The sequence below is a fragment of the Bos indicus genome, chromosome 2 (genome assembly GCF_029378745.1).
Source record: "Bos indicus isolate NIAB-ARS_2022 breed Sahiwal x Tharparkar chromosome 2, NIAB-ARS_B.indTharparkar_mat_pri_1.0, whole genome shotgun sequence".
NCBI classification, from domain to species: domain Eukaryota; kingdom Metazoa; phylum Chordata; class Mammalia; order Artiodactyla; family Bovidae; genus Bos; species Bos indicus.
The window spans coordinates 8,890,238-8,914,525 of record NC_091761.1 but is presented as its reverse complement, the minus strand read 5'-3'; the positions used below and the strand labels follow the sequence as shown (position 1 = coordinate 8,914,525).

At 35.1% G+C, this 24,288-nt stretch overlaps 1 protein-coding gene across 2 annotated transcripts in view; it reads right to left on the bottom strand.

Moving 5' to 3' along the window:
- The window catches only part of CALCRL (calcitonin receptor like receptor), a 129,460-nt gene that overhangs the window by 103,286 nt on the left and 1,886 nt on the right, over positions 1-24,288 (bottom strand). Inside the window, exon 2 of one of the 2 annotated variants that reach the window (XM_019969624.2) lies at positions 1,934-2,001. The exons of the other annotated variant lie outside the window; for it this stretch is intronic. The gene's annotated coding sequence lies outside the window, so the exon portion shown is untranslated. The remainder of the gene's footprint in view (positions 1-1,933; positions 2,002-24,288) is intronic. 2 annotated transcript variants of the gene reach the window in all.

Below are 24,288 nucleotides of genomic sequence, written 5' to 3'. Positions count from 1 at the left end.
ACTATCAGGGCTATTTGTGTCTCACAAAAAAACTCACCAATACACTGCAAGTCAGAGATCAATTTAATGAAGAGAATGCAGTTTAAATTCAGATCTTCCATTTTCAAGTCATTTCCAAATTATCTCCTTCAAACTAGCCAATATATGTTAGAATTTATAAGTTGGAAAGACAGAAAAGAATGGGTAATCCTCTTAACTTCCATATGAGGATGACTGGTACTCACAGATAGTGGAAGTTAAAGTCAGTTTTTGCCCAGTAAGTGAATCTTCTTTCATTTTATGCTCTTTCTTACATGTCTTCAATAAGCAAAATTGGGGCTTTAAAAAATTGATCTGGCACCACTTCACATAAAAAAGTTCAGGAAGAAAAAAGTCAACTGTCAGTTATAAGTAGGCATTTCAAGCATTCACACCATGCTCTAAGGAACAGTGAGTCATATGAGATTCAATGTGCAAAGGAAGCTGACACATAAAAGGATAGAACAACAATGATGAGTTCCCAAAGACACGCTGTAGGACAAAGAATAATTATAGAGGGGCTATTTTTGGTCCAACAGAATGACTTGGGAATTTAAAGTTAGAGTAAGGAATTAATTCACTCAGCTTTGAATTTAAGATAAAATAATCCACTAGCCTTTATTTTTCATTAATGCTATTATAGTTTATTGAGATGATGCATTACTGAATTGTTAAATACTTCGCAGTCTAAAAATAAGTGAGGACAGGAAAGCTACTTTAATTTTGTCAGGAAGGAGGATGTGAGGTATAATAATAATCACATAATTAATATTTTATCTGGTATGGAACTACAGTGCTAAATATAAAGTAAGAAGTGATATCTGTCTCAACAGTAATCTTTTTGGAAGCAACAGTGCCCTGAAACTTGAAATTAATGCCCATGATTGAAGTTGAAACTGCTTTGCCCGGGAGTTCTAAAAATAGTAGCTCAGGCAACTTAAATCTTTAATTCAGCTAACCACCATTTTCCTGTTCCCTTATTTATAAATGATATCCTTTTACATTCCAATTATGGGAAAGGTTTATAGCCATTTGTAAGAATATAACAGTGATTATGTGAATCAGAAAACAAAGAACTTTACAGAGGAAAGGAATTTAGTTCAAAAGAGCAACCTAGCCCTATTACTTTATACATGAAACATAATTTGTTATATATATATATGCTGCTGCTGATGCTAAGTTGCTTCAGTCGTGTCCGACTCTGTGTGACCCCAGAGACGGCAGCCCACCAGGCGTCCCCATCCCTGGCGTTCTCCAGACAAGAACACGGGAGTGGGTTGCCATTTCCTTCTCCAATGCATGAAAAGTGAAAGTGAAATTGTTCAGTCCTCTCTGACTCCTAGCGACCCCATGGACTGCAGCCCACCAGGCTCCTCCATCCATGGGATTTTCCAGGCAAGAGTACTGGAGTGGGGTGCCATTGCCTTCTCCTGTTTTATATATATATATATATATATATATATATATTTATTTATTTATTTATAGTTAAAACAAGAGTAACCATAGACGTTATATATTTGTGTGTGTTTGTGTTTTTGTGTGATGTTTGTGGCTAATACTACCAAATTAAGGATATTAATAAATCTTATAAGAGCCATTTGTATTAATTTAACATTCCTAGTCCTCTGGCCAAGGGAACAAAAACATGTGGGATAAGTTCATACCCAAAGGTCCCAAGGAAATGACTGTAAGTTTGACAGATGCCCATAAATCCATCTTTATTAGTAGTTTGTTAGATTGCCTTTCAAAGTTTTCCTTTATTCAGAAGTTATTTGGAGTTATATTATGTATCATTCTGTGAAATCTTTCTTATGATTGTTAACATATTCATATTGTCCTCAATATCACTGTAAATCTAACATGTTAGTTTCATTAAGGCGTGAGTGTCCTTTTGTAATATATTCATATGCAGTACCTGAAGGTGGGGCCATCCATAGTTTTGACTGGTGGTAGCACAAGTGGTTGGTGTATCATCGTAGGACCCTAGATGACAAGAGAACATTCTTGTGAATTTGGTGATAATATAAGTGGATAGTGGGATTTTACATAACTTAAAGTTATATACTAGTGTGCTTTCTGAAAATCACAAACATCTATTTTAATGGGAAGCTGGAAGGTACTGTTTCAGGTAATTTAGGTTGCCACCATTTTAACCTGAAAGTAATCAAGAACTTTGTTCTTGAACCTCATTTGTTAAGAATGAGGATTTTAAGGCACAGGCACATGGAGGATGGTGCCTGTTGTTCAAGATCTTAGCACTAGGAAGAAGTGGATGTCCTCAGATGTTCAGGAGAAAAGTTGTTCCTGGAGGAAAGGGTAGCTTGGTCAATGATTCTGAAAATGGAATGACATGACTAGTTCAAGCATATAAAAAAAGCCAACATGATCAAACTGAAATGAATCAGGGGGAAAGAGTGACACAGATCTTGTCAAAGGAAGCTAGAGACTAGACCATGTCAGTAATGAGATTTAGAACTCCTTAAATATAGGGTATTACTAACAAGTGAGACTCATCCACTGCCAAACTAAGAGTTAACATATATAAATGTAGTTTACATGTCTCTTTTCAGACTCAAAATAATGTTTAAGGCAAGATATACCTTGATTTGCATTTACACAGTACTATTTGAACTTCTTTAAATACTTTAAAGTACTATTTGGGCTCCCCTTGTAGTTCAGTCAGTAAAGAATCTGCCTGCAGTGCAGGAGACCCAGGTTTGATCCCTGGGTCGGGAAGATCCCCTGGAGAAGGAAATGGCAACCCACTGCAGTATCCTTGCCTGGAAAATCTCATGGACAGAAGAGCCTGGTGGGCTGCAGTCCATGGGGTTGCAGAGTCAGGCATGACTGGGCAACTAACACTTACTTACTTACTTACTTACTTGTTTGAACTTATAGTACTTTAAGATGTCAAATTTGCATTTGCAAATTTTTATCTCCATTAATTTATATTGAGAGGGGTTTTTTTTTAAATAAACTTGTTCTTATGAATCATCAATTTGCTGCTACTTCCAACAATAATTTCTGAATTATTGTAAAGGATTTTCATGAAGTCACTAGGGATCCTTGCATGAAAACCCAAAAGCATAAGAAGCTTATGTTAAAAGCAATCTCTGTAATAAAATCTTTTATATAAATAAAAAAAATTTGCATTAGTTTGTAAATTTTTATACCCTCACATACTTTAATAATTTATAATATATTATAAATGGTCTAGCATATATTGTCATTAGGATAGTGACCATATTAAAGAGATGTGTAGTTTTACATAAACAGACACTCTGCATATAGTTAAAATTTGGATTTTCTACTAGCTATTTTGGAAAAAATAACAAAAAGTCTTGTCAGTCTCAGACTTTACTGGCATTCATATGGAATTCACAAGGTTCAAAGTTGAAGTTTATTTTGCGTACTTTCCCAACTTGCTAGAAAATACCACTAGAAATAGACACGACCATTGGGTTTTGTTGTTTTTTTTTTCTGCATGGTTCTAGACATTTCATTTTTAACCCCAACTGAAAATGCTGTGAAAGAATATTTCCATCCTTTTGGTGATAAGCTTTAGTAGAAATCAAAAATGTCAACAATTACTTCGGACTACCAGTGAATATATTGATGAGATCATTTTGGTTAGTGAACATATTGCATATATTAATAAAATATAATGTATATGTCAACATGGTATTCCACTTTCCTCTGAAAATATCAGCATCTGCTGTACCAAAAAATACAAAGAAAATATTATAAAGCCTTAATTAAAATGATAAAGATACCTAGAAAATTCAAAAGAAAGTTAATCTTGTGCAAGCAGCACCAGACTGAAATGTTTAGACAATGAAATAAAAATCAACTAAACCTTAGAAACACAGTAAATAAATGAATTACATAAGAATGTTGGATAAACCTTCTTGAAGTACTGTTGCCATGGTGAAGCACAACAATGAAGTTAAAAGAACAAATACACAAACCTAAGTGTATTTATTAAGAGGAAATCAGAAACTTGAAGAAATATATTAGTTAAATTCAGCCAATGGGTACAAAGGCAATCAAGTGGTTTCCAAAATGAGGAATTACATGAAGACACAAACTGCAATGCCTTCTAGGATAACTTTATGTTTAAGTAATTTTACAACAGTAGAAAGAGAGATATGACCTCTTTCCGAGACTTGTAAGCACCATGAATTATTTAAAACAGTTAAAAGATTATTTTAAAAAACCACATAATACATGTCCTGATATATTTGTTATAATTCATAGAATGCATAACATCAACAGTGAATCATACAGTATTTTTTAAAAATTATTTATTTCTGATTGGAGGATAATTGTTTTACAATATTGTTCTGCTTTCTGCCATACATCAACATGAATCACCAGTAGGTATACAAATGTCCCTTCCTTTTTTAATCTCCCTCCCACCTCCTACCCCATCCCACCTCTCTAGGTGTCACAGAGCACAGGATTTTGAGTGGGTATGATCTGCCAATATAGGTTAATTGATTCTAACAAATGTATAACTTTCATGGGGGATATGAGTAATAGAGGAGGGGGTAGGAAGAGGGTTAGGTGGAAAATCTTTTATCTTCTACTCAGCTTTTATAGGAATCTAAAACAGCTCTGAAAAATAAAGTCTTTTTTCTAAAAAGCACACACACATCTGAATGGAATTATTCCCTTACCTCCTATTTTTAAAGAAGATATGTATTTGATGGGATTTTTGAATTAAAGGAATGGAAATTTGGAAGTATGATTCTAGGTATTATTAATCTATGTTCTTAGTCATGATGAGAAATGCCGCTCATCCATACCCAGCTTTAAAGCAATAAAAATTTCCCTGGATCCCCTAACCAAAAAGTCCTTTCCTCAAAAACATATAAGCAACAAGTGGTTTTACCATAATTCTACATCCAGTCGCTGCTACCCAATTAGAAACAAATGTTTCGGAGGAAAATTTTAATTTGTTTTACATGCAAATTTGCTGTGATTCATAATTAGGGCAATGCAAATTAAAACCACAATGAGATACTATGTTACTCCCACTAAGCTGGCAAAAATTTAAAAAAGTTTGACATTAACACAAAGTATTGGAAAGGATGTGATGCAATGGGAACCTCACACATGGTTGGGAGAATAAATTGGTATAAGAATTGCTGCTGCTGCTGCTGCTATGTCGCTTCAGTCGTGTCCGACTCTGTATGACCCCATTGACGGCAGCCCACGAGGCTCCCCGGTCCCTGGGATTCTCCAGGCAAGAACACTGGAGTGGGTTGCCATTTCCTTCTCCAATGCAGGAAAGTGAAAAGTGAAAGGAAGTCGCTGAGTTTTGTCCAACTCTTAGCGACCCCATGGACTGCGGCCCACCAGGCTCCTCCGTCCATGGGATTTTCCAGGCAAGAGTGCTGGAGTGGGGTGCCATTGCCTTCTAGGATCCTTAAATCCTACTCATAAATGTATTCCCTAAAGAAACTCAGACATGTGTATCAAGGAAATATGTTAAAAAATGTTCATTGCCTCACTGTTTGTAATAGCAAAATTGTAGAAGCAATCCAAATGTTGTCAGCAGAAAAAAGATAAATGCATTGTGCATTCATACCAAGGAACACTGTACCAGTGAAAAGAACCACAATTACACACATTAATACAGATGCATCTTCAGAACATAATGCTGAATGAGAAGCAAGTCTCCAAAGACTATATTCAGAAGGATTCCACTCTCATAAAAGTAAAACTAAAAACACAGAACTAAATAATACATTGCTTAGAAATACAGATGATTATGGTCAAGCCATAAAGTAAAGCAAGAGAATGACTCGTACAAGTTTAGGCTAATGGCTAACTTCTGGGCACACACATGTGACTTAATTAGTGACAAATATGATGGACAGGATGGGTTCTGGGTATACAGGAATTTATTTATTTAAACAGTGCATTTTAATAATCTTTTATATGCATGAAAATTTTAAAATATAAAAAGGTTTTATAGGACAATGTGCAGAGTGTGATTCCTTACTATGGAATCAAGAACTTGTTATAGATCTGTGGATCAAAATATATAAAAACGCAATGTATTTCAGATAGGTCTTGGAGGTAGGGTGGGAGATGGAGATGACTCACACAGCACTGATCAATTTTAAAGTTTACTTCCTTTTGTCAGAATATTGTTGAGATCAGACCCCTTTTAAGATGTAATAGCTAAGTCATAATATATGCACAATTTAAACACTTTGTAAATTTTACAAATGTGATTTAGGAGTGTCAAAGAATTCTCTTTGACTTTAGGTTAGTTTCTTAGCTATATGGGAGAATTTTGAAAGACCAATGATGAACAACCTGTGAATCTGTGTGTATATTTGTATTTGTGTGTGTGTATACTACCCCTTGAGGCTAGTGAAAAAAGAAAGGATGAGTAAAGTTGTACTTTGGATTATTACTAAGTTTCTAAGACTTTTAAGTTATAATGATTCAGACATGGAAAATGTGCACCTCAAATCACAAAACTAATAATTCTCTAAGCAAGAATGAGAAGGGAAAGCAATAAGTATCTTGTTATATATGTGTAGTGCAGTGTGAATTTATACTTATTCTTTCATTGGTTAGAGAATCACTTGATTTAAACACATGCCTCGTTCACCCTAATTTTATTATAAATTTGCACTCAATCATATTATCATTTCTTATTCTCACAAAATCCAAAGTAAAGAGAAAGCAGTTTTCAGAGCATGCAGGACTCATTTCAGCATCACCTTCCTCTGTATGTTGAGCCACCTCAGATTGATTTGGTAGACTTGGAATGAGCTGAGAGATGCGCAGTTAACCAAACCAGGTCTGCTGTTTTAAACATGGTATGATTGCTGATGCTGCTGCTAAGTTGCTTCAGTCGTGTCCGACTCTGTGCAACCCCAGAGACGGCAGACCACCAGGCTCCCCCATCCCTGGGATTCTCTGGGCAAGGGAGCTGAATTTCTGGGCTGCCTTTTGAGAAGCTATCCTAGACAGACTAAGATGTCCCAGTGGGTCAGACTCTATGAACCCTTCACTTTTAAAAAGTAGAATCCTGAACAATTAGGCCCAACTTTTAGAACATGATTACCACTGGGGAGTGGTATCTGCTTCTCACAACTTCTTCATGAATACCTGTCACCTCTTATCAGAGGAGTAAGAGCTTAACACTCAATCCCATTCTTCAAACAAAAAGGCAGTTAAATTTTCCCATCCAACATGTTATACCAAACAGCTAGAAGGATTTGCATACTAAATTTTTGTCCACGGTCATGTATCCAGAGTATCTCCACCTCTTAATTGATGCGGTTCAGTGCTGGATTTTTATTTCCTAAACTTTCTGGCAAATAATATGTCTTATCAAACCAATTTATCTTCTTTTAGAGCCTCTCGTTTTATCTTCTCTCTCTTTTCCTCTCTTTATTCTGTTTACTCCCCTTCTCTTTTTCTGCTTTCTTTTACTGACAAATCACACCCCTCACTCTGGCTTTATATCACTTTTTTGACTCAGTAAGCAATGATACCTAAGTTAATTACATTTTTACAGATACATATAGATAGATAGATAGATATAGATATTTGGTCTCTAGATGAGAATTTTTCTGAATCTTTTCTGTTCTCCTGAGTAGTTCCTAACTCTAATCTTGTTTCTTTCATTTATGGTTTCATCAACTTCTGGTTGAATCTCAAAAGCTTTCACCTTGCCATTTGCCCAGATGCTGTGACCAGATCTGACCTGGTTTTACTTCAAGGAATAAAAGTTTAGGGTTTGTGTACTTTTTAAATTATATGTTTAAATATATACAATTAAAAAATATGATCCATGTAAACAAGGAGAGCACATCCACTCCTTTAGAAACAAGTGAGGTGAGGACCTAGTAAGAGGAATTAAAATAGAAATAATTAAAGGATTGCTAATAACATTTGCTTGTGGGAAACATCGTGGATTACCAAACTGATTTACAGTCATATTCCATGCTGTAGGTTAGCAAGCTATGCCTCTAGAAAAGACACTTAACAGAGTCAAGGAGATCCAGCATATGTAAGAGCTGAAGAACTGCTAAAACTGAAAATGAATTTTTGGCCTGTATCCTTAAATCCAGTATGCAATAAAGAGTCAATAATAATAATTGGAGAAATTATTTTAAGTTGATAGCAATTTTTTTAGACTTAATTTAGTATTAGACAACTATTCAGGCTTCAAAACAGCTTTTTCATTCTACAAGCAGCACTTTATTAGAAAAGGGTCTCAGGAATACATGGTACCTCTGCTGAATCTAAATGAGAGTAAACAAATATTTTGGCATTGCCTTTTGCTGAACAGGACTACTGGGAGTACCCATTTTTCATTGTAGGGCATGATTCTAGCTTGAGAAAGTGTGGTGTCTCTGCTCACTGTGAGAAATCACTTATTTTTGCACTCCAATTTTATGTGCCAAGTACCTGAACTGAAAATTCTATTATTATTCTATTATTATGTAAAGTTTAACTGCCCTTTCTACCATTTCATCAAGCCCTTCTTGATTAGTAAATTGTCACATTTTGGTCTTTTAAAAATTATTTTTGGTTTCAGCTTTTATTATTATTATTGTTTATTTTAAGCTACTTTGGAAAAAGAAAATATATTGTAGAATATTGGATTGTCACATTATATATGGGGCTTCCCTCATGGCTCAGACGGTAAAGAATCTGCCTGTCATGCAGGAGACCACATTATATGTAAACATATCATATATATGTAAACATATATACACACATATATATAAACATATCAGAATGAATATAGAATAATTCTAAAACAAAATACAATTTTTGTTAGGCCATTATTATTATTTATGCTTTATAATAGTAACTTTGTTATAAGTTGGTGTTTGTATGCTCAATTGTGACTGCCTCTTTGCAACCCCATGGACTGTAGCCCACCAGTTTCCTCTGTCCATAGGACTTCCCAGGCAAGAAAACAGGAGTGAGTTGCCATTTTCTTCTCCAGAGGATCCTCCTGACTGAGGGATGGAACCCAAGTCTCTTGTGCCTCCTGCATTGGCAAGTGGATTCTTTACCTCTGCACCACCTGGGAAATCCCTTTGATAACACCGCATTAAAGCCAGAAAGATGCTTGCTCCTTGGAAGAAAAGCTATGACAAACCTAGATAGCATTTTAAAAAGCAGAGAAATTACTTTGCTGATGAAGATCCATATAGTCAAAGCTATGGTTTTTCCAGTAGTCATGTATGGATATGAGAGCTGGACAATAAAGGCAGAGCACTGAAGAACTGATGCCTTCCAACCATGGTGGTGGAGTAGTCTTGAGAGTCCCTTGGACAACAAGGAGATCAAACAAGTCAACCCTAAAGGAAATCAACCCTGAATATTCATTGGAGGAGGCTTTCCTGGTGGCTTAGATGGTAAAGAATCTGCTTGCAATGCAGAATACCTGGGTTCAATCTCTGGGTTGGGAAGAGTCGCTGGTGAAGGGAATGGCCACCTACTCCAGTAGTTTTGCCTGGAGAATCCCATGGACAGAGGAGCCTAGCAGGCTATATATAGTCCATGGGGTCACAAAGAGCTGGACACAACAGAGCTACTAACACAACATTCATTGGAAGGATTGATGTTGAAGCTCCAATATTTTGGCTACCTAATGCGAAGGGTTGACTCATTGGAAAAGACCTTGATGCTGAGAAAGATTGAAGGCAGGAGAAGGGGACAACAGAGGATGAGACGGCTGGATGATATCATTGACTTAATAGCCGTGAGTTTAAGCAAACTCCAGCAAATAGTAAAGGACAGGGAAGCCTGGAATGCTGCAGTCCCTGGGGTCACAAAGAGTCAGATATAACTGCGTGACTGAACAACAACAAAAGTTAGAAATTTCAAAAAGACTTAAAGAACCCATTTCATAGCTTACTTTTATGTTTTGAGCAATACTCCTTTGAGTACATAGAGTTGTTTCATATAAACTAGTACGCGGTTTAAAATCCAGTCATACAAGATATGTTGAAGAACAGTAAAATTACAGCCTTGACAAGTGTAAATAGTGTTAGTCGTTCAGTCATATCTGACTCTTTGTGACCCCATGGACTGTAACCCACCAGGCTCCTCTATTCATAGAATTTCTCAGGCAAGAATACCGGAGTCGGTTGCCATTTCCTTCTCCAGAGGATCTTCCTGCCCCAGGAATCGAACTCAGGCCTCCTGCATCATAAGTAGATTCTATACCATCTGAGCCACCAAGGAAGTCACGGCCTTGACACATTCATATAAAATGTGTATATATACACATACTTTTTTTTTCTGAATACTATGGACATAAACCTTTGGAGAATCTAAATAGAAAGGAATTGTTAAAATGTATGACTTAGCAAGATATATTTTGTGAAAATTTATCATGCGCTTTCAAACAAATCATGATTCTATTTCGTGACAATTATATATTTTAATTTATAAAATAGTCCTTTGGCTTTAAGTTTAGAAAACTTGCAGAACTATACAGTGATGAAAGGGCACTGACACTTGGCACTCTTTTTAGAATTATCTTTAAATATTTATAAATCAATACTTAAAAGCTTGAGAAATTACAGATATAGAAATATGTAACTCATCAATTATTATAGAGATGTGTAATTTTTTGACAATCAAACAGGATTTGTATTCTACCCTATATGCTTTTTTATAAGATTAATTTCCTTTCTTTCAATGTCACCACTAAGTGTTCTTTTTCTCCTTCTATAGACATTTAAGTGCTATTGTCCAAAAAGGCAACAAGCAATGGAGGAAGACTTTTGTTGGGAGGCAACAGTGGGCAAGTCTGCCAGTTTCAACAAGAAATTCTGCCAATTTCAGCCATTGTTTGGCCATTTAGGGAAATGCTTCAACATTCTGTATTAAAACACTGAGCAGCCTTCTCATTTTCCCCAGTTTGAAAGGTCACGCCTTGGAATTCAGTGAAACCTGAACAGTAAATACATTACCGAAAGCATCTTTATTCATTTATCTGTCTTTATAATGACAGTAAAGGGGTAAATATTAGGTTGACCTAAGAATAATAAGACAGTAATTAGTTTCTGAATATTTTCTCTTTGGCAATAGGTAGTGACTAACGTCTTCAGAATTTCCGCTCTGATACCTGTTGTGTACTGCACACAAAATCACAGAGTCACTATCCAGTATTCTGTGGAAACTGGTAGAAAGAAACATTGATTCATTTAATCATTTATTCAACAGTTTTTAAGCACCTACTAATGTAGACACTTATCTAGGTGCTAGGTATCAGTGGGGAAGAAAAAAATAGAAGTGCAGTACTTGTAGAGCTTAGGGCTTAGTGTCATGGACAGAACATAAATAATAACAGAAAATATGTAAATTATAATAGATGGTTTGGCCAGATGATTGACTTTATAGTAAAAAAGCAAGGGCATGCTAAAACAGGTAAAGATGAGCAATAGGGTTGTAGTGGTGAGCAGTGTTGTAGTGTCAGTCACTCACTCCTGTCCAACTCTTTGGGAACCCATGGATTGTAGCCCACAGGCTCCACTGTCCGTGGGATTCTTCAGGCAGAAATACTGGAATGAGTTGCCTTGCCCTCCTCCAGGGGATCTTCCAGACAGAGGGATTGAATCCCAGTCTCCTATATTGTAGGCAGATTCTTTACCATCTGAGCCACTGGGGAAGGGGTGTAGGTATAGGTGTAGGTTTATTTTAAATAGTGATTAGCTTAAGCCCCAAAGAACAGCTTTTATCTGAGCAAAGACTACAGGGAGGAGACAGACTTAGGCATATGGATATCTGAGGGAAAAGTGTTCTATGCTCCATAAAAGAAACTCAGATAAAATTTAATCTTATCTTAAATAATGTGTTGACCTTCCCTTAAACTTACACCAGTTGATATCAGAAGTACTAGCAAAGAAATCAACTTGGAGGTAAAGGACTCAATCAAAGAAAGAAGAGCTACTAAAATACAGACTCTAGGAACTATAGGCCCACAAGTAAGAACAATTAGTGTTTTGTTTTGTTTTCATATTCTGATGCTATAATGATGCATAAGTGATGAAGAGTAGAGAAAAGGAAACATAATAAACATTAATAGAAAGTTACTCAATTAATTCATTTAAATAAGTATTCCTTCATTAATTTTTATTATAATTTTATATCAATAAAGTAATATGATACACAATGATCTTTGTTTTATTTATTGGCCACACTATGTGGCTTACAGGATCTTAGTTCCCCAGCCAGTGATTGAATCTGTGCCCCCTACATTGAAAGTACAGTGTCTTAACCCCTGGACTGCCAGGGAAGTCCCTGATCTTTGTTTTTTTACCACAAATGTTAATTCCAAAGAGTTATTCAAATTGGAATTGATATACTGTGATAGCTCTCCAGATAGAAAAGCTTACATATTGCATTTACAGACTATTTCCCTCACATGATAATAAAATTATGCAACTATGTGTGGAATAAAAAAGGACAAGTGTGTGGGAAAAATGATTTAATGGTTTTGAGTAATTAGGAGCAGGGTGTTGTCTCAGTGTAAAAATCTAACTTTTTTTTTTTAAGAGCACATGCTATTTCAAGACCTACATCATAGTTACACTTAATGAAATCCTCTGAGGACATACTGAGCTGGAATCTCCTGCTTCTAAGTTTGGATCCCATAAACTAAATTTATTTATCTTATTCTGGCTTCTAGCATCAGAAACTACACGCAACATTGAAAGGTTTGAACATGTAGTCTTTTATGGTCTGTATGGTACTATAACTGAGAAAATTGAGATTTTGTAGCCTTAAATACATAATCTTTTATGGTACCAGACTTGAGACAGTTGAGAATTTTGTGAACTGTGAGCTTTCAGGGTTAATCTGAAAATTTACACAATAGTGAATTTTTGAAGGATGTTTGATTTTCACAAAAACTCTAGTACAAGCTCTTTGATTTTGGTATATTTATTTTGAAAGAAGTAGGATGGAATCTGCTTCATTAAATATGGAAAAATATTAATTTTATTATCAAAAGACTTAGTAAGAATTCTAATCATTTTTGAACTGATAACATGGAACGCAGTATGGGAAATCCTTTTGGAAACTGTATAATTAAGGAAGTTAATTCATGTGAAGAATTCAATTAATTAAAATATTAAACAATATTTAGGAAAATTATTTTATGGATTTCACCCTTGCCAGTTTGCTCTAGACCTTAAATCTTGTTTATATCTCATTTGAAGAACTTCCTAATCAAATTAATGAGCCCATACATTCTTCAAAGCTTTATTCTTAGTGATATCACTTTCTTTAACCACATTCTTTTTAGCCTAAAAAAATGAACAATTTCTGTTACACAACCATGATAGTTTGGGTGGATTTAGATGCAAAGAAACCTTTCTGTTAAAATTTAAAATGCCAAAGTTACATCAGAGCAGTAAGAAAATATTTCAGAATATCAAAACACATACAATTGTGAGCCGAGAAGAATCCATTAGATTATCCCTTATTTCAGGGTTTTTTCTTCTAATCTATAATCCAAGGTTTCTTAAATATAATGAATATATGCAGAGTCAGAATTATATAAGTCTGACTCATAGATATATGTCAGAAAATATCTGACTCATCAGCTTTTATCATTTTAGAAAACAGCCTAGTTAAAGCATCGGTCCTGATCTTCGGACAAGATGAAAAATGGAGTGACAGCCAGCAGTATAGATTAAGAGTTAATAGGTTCTTCAGTCAGTGCTGTCTTACACTGTGCTGAGGCGGAGCTGATGTTGTCCAGACCCTGGGTCTTGTCTTGCTCACCTTTAACCTCTAACATAGGGCCTGGCATATCATGGATGCTTGCAAAACTGAAGATCATGCTGTTTAAGCATGCTATTATAATAGCACCCTTAATAGCAATAATGGCACAGTCACTGAGTTAAACCACAGCTATCCTCTGACCAGATTAAATTCTGGTGTGAACAGAAATTTCCCCAAATAAAATATATGTCAGTGAGAACATATTTTAACTTGATAAGAGGAAGAGCAATTTGGGAAGGTCCTATGGGTATGTTCTTTTTTCTTAAAATGTGGAAACTTTATATCATGTCGTATCTCTTTAATGTCCCCCATTCAGTCATATCTGACTTTTTGCGACCCCATGGACTGCAGCCTACCAGGTTCCTCTGTCCATGGAATTTTCCAGGCAAGAGTACTGGAGTGGGTTGCTATTTCCTTCTTCAGTTTATAATAAAAAATATTTTCATATTATAATAATATGTATTATATTTACTTTAAATATATCCTCAACATACATTTAAACCACACCAGACTGCCCCTATCATCCCTCTAGAGAAATCCCTGAATAACTAGAGAATATGTGCCATTCTAATGGCTGGATGGCATTAAGATGTCAGTTCTTGTCAATTTAACTAGCAAATTCACTATAGTTCCAGTTATTATTCCAGAAGGAATTTTTGAAGAACTTTCCAAATATAAAAATCTAAATCATTATGGAGAAAAAAGAGCAAATATAGATGAATCCCCCTAAGTAGTCATTATGGTTATTTTATGTGTTAATTTGGCTAGGCTATGGTGACCAGTTGTTTGATCAAACAACTAATCACAGCTAATCTAGATGTTGCTGTGAAGCTATTTTGTAGATATGATTAACATCTACCATCAGTCAAATTTAAGTAAAGCAGATGACCTTTGATAATGTATGTGATAAAGCCTTCCAATCATTTGAAAGCTTTAAGAGTAAATATTGAGGTTTCCTAAAGAAGAAAAAAATTTTCTTCAAGGTTTTTTCCCATGCTTGTCTTGACCATCTGCGGCCAGAAAGTAGCTGCTGAGTATTTGGTTTCGAGAAGGGTGAGGATAGGCAGGTGCAGGTGTGGGTATAGAAACAGTGAAAGGAAAAGGGAGAGAAGACAGAAAATCACCAATTGCAGATTCTACTGCTGTGTAGTTTTTCCCAGAGCAGTTTTTCATGCAGCATTGTGCTCTAGTTGATGAAAATAATCTTATAGGCCATTTGTTTCTCATTTTTTAAGTTTGTAGGTACTTATAAATGTATCTGAGGTATATGAAAAATATATACATATAATTTACTTCATTCTAGAAGAAAAGTTGTCACTTGAATTAATTAGCAAATTTCATAAATGAGATCCAAAACTCTTACTAGATCCATCAAAAAGGGAGGTCCCTTGAAACTCACGCAGCTATATGCAAAATGTGAGCCTCTATGACATTTATCTTATGAATATAGATTAGTTGGTTTTGTACAGGAGAAAGAGTTTGTAGTTTTCATTATATTCTCAATGCGGGTCATATATCATATAATATTCAAAAACAGAATAAATTATTTTAAACTAAAACGTAAATGAATGTTAACAATCTTATTGTACAGGTATTCTTTCATCATGTTTCTGAAATATAATACATAAGATAATGTAAGTGGGTACCATTAGACAGTAATAAAAGGCCCTTCAATAAAGACATTTTTTTAAAAATAAAATCACCACCAGAAACTTGGAGTTCTACAAATGACGTTTAACTTGATCATTCTAAATGTTCTTTAAATTTTGAGTTTCTACAGCTTCTATAAGTAGTCAAAACTAAAAACTTCTTGACAGACGTCTAACGTACCATATTTCACAAAGTCCACATGAGTAACATGATTAAATTTATTTGTATTATCTTAAGTTAGAGGAAACTGAGTTTGGATCTGGTGGATCATTATTGTTATTCAACTTTGTGCAACATTTGTAATAAGAGAGATCTAATACACACAAGTGCAACAAAATAGTTAGGATTCAGAATCACAGTAGACATACGTAAAAACCAGAGCTTTGTCAATGATGGCCATTTGATTTTGGGAAAACCGTTTACTTCATTGGACTTCATATGTAAAAGAAAGAAAAAAACAATAATTTCTATATAATATACATTTAAAATTATTAGCATGAAGATACCTTTTAAGTGCTCAAACTTTGTAGAAATGGTGGTTAGCAATGTCACTTTTATTAGGTTCTGGCATATATTATATGATTACAAAAGTGTGATTAGTCGAAAAACATTACAAATCACTCTTGATCACTCTCCCTGACCTATGAAGGGGCTGTATTCTAACTCTCTGTATGTTGATTGAAATAAGTTTTTGCAAAGACACAAGTTATGTCCTCAATTATTTCCTCTTGTTCACAGAAAATTTATGATGAGTACTAAAATGTGTTAAATACCTACTAAGTGCCAAGGGCTGTGCTAAACATTTTCAATGAATTGTTTATTGGATTCCTAACAAAACCTTATAAAGCAGTGTGATTATCACTTCCATTTGACACAAAAGGGAATTAAGTAGTGGTGAAGTTTGGGTTCATACGTGAGTAACCTAAACCCAAAGTCCATCACACTTCACATCTGTAATGTGGCTCATATTTTAACTGATATTATAGCTTTTTATTTTTTTGCAACTGATAAAGGTGGCAAATAAAAAATAAAAATAAAAAAACTTAAAAATTAAACTCATGGAGTAACCTGGAAAGCTAAGGTTATTTACTCCATCACTGTTTTGAAAGAATTTCAATGCACTCTACACTTAATGTGGGTTGACATTGGCCTGCTGTAGGGTCAGGGGTACTGAGTGTGGCAGTGCTTGCATGGGATTTTTTGAAGAAGGTCTTCATTATCTTCATTACCTCCACCATAGTTTGGCCTCAGGACAAACAACAGGGAGGGAACACAGTTGTTGCCCATCAACAAAAAATAAGATTAAAGATTTATGGAGCATGGCCCCACCCATCAGAACAAGACCCAGTTTCCCCCTCAGTCAGTCTCTGCCATCAGGAAGCTTCCATAAGTCTCTTATCCTTCTCCATTAGAGGGCAGACAAAATGAAAACCACAATCACAGAAATCTAACCAACTTATCACATGGATCCTAGCCTTGTCTAACTCAATGAAACTATGAGCCATGCCGTGTAGGGCCATCCAAGATGGACAGGTCATGATGGAGAGTTCTGACAAAACATGGTCCAGTGGAGAAGGGAATGCAAACTACTTCCGTATTCTTGCCTTGAGAACCCCATGAACAGCATGAAAAGGCAAAAAGACAGGACACTGAAAGATGAACTCCCTAGGCCGGTAGGTATCCAATATGCTATGGGAGTTCAGTGGAGAAATAACTCCAGGAAGAATGAAGAGACAAAGCCACAGCCAAAACAACACTCCAGCTGTGGATGTGACTGGTGATAGAAGCAAGATCCGATGCTAAGAGCAATATTGCATAGGAACCTGGAATATTAGGTCCGTGAATCAAGGCAAATTGGAAGTGGTCAAACAGGAGACAGAAGAGTGAACACTGACATTTTAGGAATCAGTGTACTAAAATGGACTGGAATGGGTGAATTTAACTCAGATGACCATTAGATCTACTAGGGTGGGCAGGAATCCCTTAGAAGAAATGGAGTAGCCATCATAGTTAACAAAAGAGTCTGAAATGCAGTACTTGGATGCAATCTCAAAAATAACAGAATTATCTCTGTTCATTTCCAAGACAAACCATTCAATATCATGGTAATCCAAGTCTATGCCCCAACCAGTAATGCTGAAGAAGCTGAGTTGAATGGTTCTATGAAGACCTACAAAACCTTTTAGAACTAACACCCCAAAAAGATGTCCTTTTCATTATAGGGGACTGGAATGCCAAAGTAGGAAGTAAAGAAATACCTGGAATAACAGGCAAATTTGGCCATGGAGTACAGAATGAAGCAGGGCAAAGGCTAATAGAGTTTTGCCAAGAGAACGTACTGGTTATAGTAAATACCCTCTTCCAACAACACAAGGGAAGATTCTACACATGGAATGACCAGATGGTCAACTCCGAAATCAGATCGATTATATTCTTTGCAGCCAAAGATGGAGAAGCTCTATACAGTCAGCAAAACCAAGACCGGAAGCTGACTATGGCTCAGATCATGAACTCCTTATTGCCAAATTCAGACTGAAATTGAAGAAAGTGAAGAAAACCACTAGACCATTCATGTATGACCTAAATAAAATTCCTTATGATTATACAATGGAAGTAAGAAATAGATTTAAGGGACTAGATCTGATAGAGTACCTGATGAACTATGGATGGAGGTTTATGACTTTGTACAGGACACAGGAATAAAGACCATCCCCATGGAAAAGAAAGGCAAAAAGCAAAATGGCTGTCTGAGGAGGCCTTACAAATAGCGGTGAAAAGAAGAGACGCAAAAAGCAAAGGAGAAAAGGAAAGATATACCCATTGAATGCAGAGTTCCAGAGAATAGCAAGGAGAGATAAGAAAGCCTTCCTCAGCAATCAACGCAAAGAAATAGAGGAAAACAAATGAAAAGGAAAGACTAGAGGTCTCTTCAAGAAAATTAGAGATAGCAAGGGAACATTACATGCAAAGATGGGCTCAATAAAGGACAGAAATGGTATCGACCCAACAGAAGCAGAAAATATTAAGAAGAGGTGGCAAGAATACACAGAACTGTGCAAAAAAGATCTTCACAATCAGATATTCACTATGGTGTGATCACTCACCTAGAGGCAGGAATCTTGGAACGTGAAGTCAAGCGGGCCTTAGAAAGCATCTCTATGAACAAAGCTAGTGGAGGTGATGGAATTCCAGTTGAGGTATTTCAAATCCTAAAAGATGCTGCTGTGAAAGTGCTGCACTCAATACGTCAGCAAATTTGGAAAACTCAGCAGTGGCCACAGGACTGGAAAAGACCAGTTTTCACTCCAATACCAAAGAAAGGCAATGCCAAAGAATGCTCAAACTACCGCACAATTGCACTCATCTCACACGCTAGTAAAGTAATGCTCAAAATTCTCCAAGCCAGGCTTCAGCAATACGTGAACCGTGAACTACCAGATGTTCAATCTGGTTTTAGAAAAGGCAGAGGAACCATAAATCAAATTGCCAACATTCACTGAATCATCAAAAAAGCAAGAGAGTTCCAGAAAAGCATCTATTTCTACTTTATTGATTATGCCAAAGCCTTTGACTGTGTGGATCACAATACTGTGGAAAATTCTGAAAGAGATGGGAATACCAGACCACCTGATCTGCCTCTTGACAAACCTATATGCAGGTGAACAAGCAACAGTTAGAACTCGACATGGAAAAATAGACTGATTCCACATTGGGAAAGGAGTCCTTCAAGGCTGTATATTGTCACCCTGCTTATTTAGCTTATAAGTAGAGTACATCATGAGAATGAATCAGAAGCTGGAATTAAGATTGCCAGGAGAATTATCAATAACCTCAGATGTGCAGATGACATCAAACTTATGTCAGAAAGTGAAAAGGAACTGAAGAGCTTCTTGATGAAAGTGAAAGAGGAGAGTGTAAAAGATGGATTAAAATCAAAATTAAAAAAGCTAAGATGGTGGCATCTGGTCCTATCACTTCATGGCAAATAGATGGGGAAACAATGGAAACAGTGAGAGACTTTCTTTCCTTGAGCTCCAAGATCAATGCAGATGGTGACTGCAGCATTAATTTGAAAGATGCTTGCTATTTGGTAGAAAAGCTATGACCAACCTAGACAGCATATTAAGAAGCAGAGACAGTCCTTTGCCAACAAATGTCCATCTAGTCAAAGCTATGGTTTTTCCAGTAGTCATATATGAATGTGAGATTTGGACTATAAAGAAAGCTGAGTGCTGAAAAATTGAAGCTTTTTAATGGTGTTGGAGAAGACTCTTGAGAATCCCTTAGCCCATAAGGAGATCAAACCAGTCCATCCTAAAGGAACTCAGCCCTGAATATTCATTGAAAGGACTGATGCTGAATCTGAAACTCCAATACTTTGGCCACCTGATGCAAAGAACTGACTCAATGGAAAAGACCCTGAAGCTGGGAAAGATTGAAGGTGGGAAGTGAAGGGGATGACAGAGGATGAGATGGTTGGATGGCATCACAGACTCAATGGACATGAGTTTGAGTAAGCTCCAGGAGTTGGTGATGGACAGGAAAGCCTGGTACGCTGCAGTCCATGGGGTTGAAAAGAGTCGGACAACCCTGAGCGACTGAGCTAACTAACTACACTTAAGCTAAGATTCGAGGAACAGCATCCCTTTGCACTAGGGATGACATGGTATCAGCCACCAATTGGAAAGGGAAGCAGAGTTGTTCAGAACATGAGTCAAGGCCTTGTTTTGCCACTTGATAACTACATGACCTTGGGCACATTACTTAGGAGCTCTGTGCTTTAGTTTATGAGTTTCGTACATGCAAACAAGGATAATATTTGCTAGGGCTTTGAGATGAAAGGAGTTTATACATTAGTAATTAATAATGTCTATGGCACATAGCAAACCCTCAAAGAAATTAGCTAAGTCAGTAGCAGCAAGCCACCCTTTAAAATGGAGTTCTCTTGTACGAGTGCAGTGTGCACAGGTCACCTTCTCCTGACTTTGGGAGGGAATGCTGTAGCAGGGAAGGCAGATCCCCCTGTTGGAGGCTGTAGCAGAGGAGGCAGACTCTCCTGTAGGAATATTAAGATAGATTCATCCAATAACGAAGGCTTCCTCTTATGGCGCAGCAGTAAAGAATCTGCCTGCTGATGCTGAAGACTCCATTTGGATCCCTGAGTTGCGAAGATTCCCTGGAGGAGGGCATGGCTACCCACTTCAGTATTCTAGACTGGGAAATCCATGGACAAAGGAGCCTGGTGAGCAACAGTCCATGAGTTCCAAGAGTTGGACACTACTTAGCAACTAAACAACAACAAAATCCATCAGTGCATACTTCATTCAATAACACATCCTCATCTTACAGTGTCAAGGATCAGAAAGCAAAGCAACCTGACAATAAATATATGTATTTACTCAAGTAAACCTTACAATTACAAGATATTTTAGTTAACTGAGACTTTAATAAAATTTTGTTTAACACATTTAAAATGTAGCAATGTCTTTACTAAATATGATATGATTGTGGTCTAAAACATACTCCATTCCAGGGAACTGCTTCAAACAACAACTATATCTAAATTTCTAAAGCACAACTACAAAAGTTATATTTTTGCCTTAGCTAATAAAGTTTACTGTCATGTCATAAAAAAAGGTTTGAAACCAAAACAATTTCATTGAAATGATTTTTAAAAGAAATATGTAAATTGATTAATAAAATATTTAAGCCTGTTACCCTAATGTTAGGTTCGCATTATCTAATAAAAACAAATCTCCTATTTTGCCTCATATTTGAAATGAACACAATTGAGGAAAAAAAGATCAACAATTTTGTATTGCTGGCATTCTTTTCCCAGAGTTTTAATCCTCCTTATTTTCTGCTATCACATTATTTATTCTTCTCTAGTACTTAGTGAAGTTCCAATTTTCTCTTCAAATTATCCTTGGAAGGGAAGCAAAATTGAGGTTCATGCACAGATATCTGCATAATAATTGGTGTCAGGTTAATTAATGGTTATGGGTTCAAACTAATACTCATCTGTAAAATGTATCAAATCAGTGCATGGATTTAAGACAAATTAACTTAGTTTCCATTGATAAAAGCAAGTCTGTGTGCTCATGAATATGCTAACGACCCCCCAGTGACTCGGCTGGAAGGAGAGGGACAGGCACCTTGTAAACCTTCTAGCTGCTATTTCACTATACCACTTGTTCTCGTGACTATGGTTTCTGAGAAGCACAATCGGGCCTGAGTTAACCTAAGTCGGAATAGAGAAATAATGACAGATTTATACAAAAGTTTATGCCATATTAACATTTTTTATTTAAAAAATATGTTCCATGTTAAGAGGGATAAGATTTCTCTGAAAATTGGGCTCCATCCAACAACTGCAATAAGGTATAAAACCTTAATACCACAGGGTTGGGTTGGTTAATTGTTTATTTAGATTTAGATTGGGTTGAGTTTTTGTCCTAGTAATTGGTTGTAAGGGAGAAAGCATATGATACATTTAATTAAACCATGAAGGAAGAAAAAGATTAAAACTTGATTTGTATTTAAAAAAATACACCCCTTTGACCATTTTTGCAAGCAATTATATATTGTGTTAGTTTTGCATGATACTGTCTTTTTTAAGTAAAGAAATTTAAGGGAAAAAAAGGAAGAAATATGTTCTGGTAAAGTATTTGCAACTTATCTGATAATAATACCAGTAACCTAATAATCATAGAACCTAACTCTGTCACAGACAATGATTCCATTTTATTTTTTAATATTAAAAAGACTTTTATTGGGTCTTTAAAATCCATTTATTCATTTTTTGTAAATAACATTAAAGTTAAAAACTAATTTGATTTTAAGTTAACTCAAATATGAAAAATACAGATTACTTAATTTAATCTAATTTAATGAACAATATTGTAATTCAAATTAGATATGAAAAGATAATAATCTGGATTTATTGAGGATGGAAAGTTTAAGCTGTTTAAGCTGGAATGACAATAGTATGTATAAAAGAATATCTTATTATTTAAATGGGTTTTGTTGATTTAATTATCATATATCTAATCATATGTTCTTTTTCCTTAAATCACACTAGATCAATATTTACAAATTTGTAAAATTTGTAAAATTGTAAAATTCCAAATTTTACAATTAAATGTATTCTATATTATGCAATTTTATAGTAGTTAAGTCTATATAGCTTCAAAATTATATACCAACTTATAAGTAGATAAACTAAAATTAAGGTATGAAAACCATCCAGTTACTTTGAGTTGCGTAACTATGGATTGATGAAAGAATTTGGGAGGCATGATTGTCCATGTGAATAAATGGGAAAATGTGTGAGATATCGCATTAGTATGCAGATCCTGTGTCTCTGGTAAACTTTTATTTTGTATTTAACTGCATCAGAGCATATTCTGGTATTATATGAGAGAATTTCTTAAATTTAATAGTGCAACAGCAACATGGTAGTAGTAATTTGGTAGAAAAAGAAAGATTTCCTAAGAAATTATAGACATTTATATAGTGCATCCCTAGACATCAAAACCAAACACAGGCAAATCTTTTAAACAAGTATATATTGACTTTCCATCTTAAGTTCATTCTCTGAAAGTCTGATTAAGTCAAGAACTAACAGATGCTACAAGTCTGACTCTCTAAGTATCTGTCTTTAACACCACTGCAATGATATATCTCATGTTTATGGGTTAAAAGCTTCTCTGAATCGTAAACAAAGATAAGGAATGAAACTAATGACTTCAAATAATGTTCTTTAAATATATTTGTTTTCTGAAATGTTGACCATTATCATGGTATCTCTAAAAACAGAATTCTGTTTTTCAAGTTGTGTTCAATGTCATACATAAACAAGTTTTGTATAGTAAATGCATATTTTGATCTTTAAAGTATTTTGTTAATTGTTCTATAGCAATCACTAAGGCAAGTCTTAAAAATTAAGTAACTCTCAAATTTTAACTATGGAGGTAAAGGTTGGAAAAAATATTGCTATAATTGTTTCAGATATGATCTAAAATAGAAATATGTAATAATACTATTAACTGAATTTTGATTAGATTTTACATGTTTATCAAATTATTTTTCCATGCTAACATAGAGCTTATAACGTAAACTTCTTGTTCTGATATTATTTGAATTTTTTACTGAAGTAAATATCTGTTATGCGTAAAAGAATGATAAAATATGTACAAGTGAATCTGAAGGTTCTCATATGTGTTGACTCAATTTAAAGTTCACTATATCCTAGGCATCACCAATGAGAAAATTACATACACCTTGACCATTCATTTAGCATAGTCTTAAAATTACAGACCCAAGTCTGATTTCTTTTTAATATTTTGTGATTCATTTTTTTTCAAAGTGAATGAAAGATCTTATGTATTCTAGAAGTTTACATATTTTATCTAACAAAATTATATTTTGGCATGTGTCAAGATGGAGACTTGTAGCAATAACCAAAAGCATATTCTTAAAGACACCCAAATATTGCAGGTAAAACATATTTTAGCTCACATTACCCATGTAATTTCTCAACTCTATATTTTATCTTACATATTTAGAACTGGCATTAGATTCTGTGCATTCATTTTATGATCTAATAGGGTAATATCATCCAGAAAAATAAATTAATTCTTTATGGCTGAAAGCATGTGTCAGTGCTCTGATATTTCTTTACAATGAAAGAAAGCAAACTGTAGAATATAATAACATGAATTCTTATTTCAAATTTTCAATGATTTTCTCAAATAATAAGCCTTTGCCAAAAGATCCACAATATTCATTCCTGAATATTCCACACTATTATTTGAAAATAAAAATTATAAA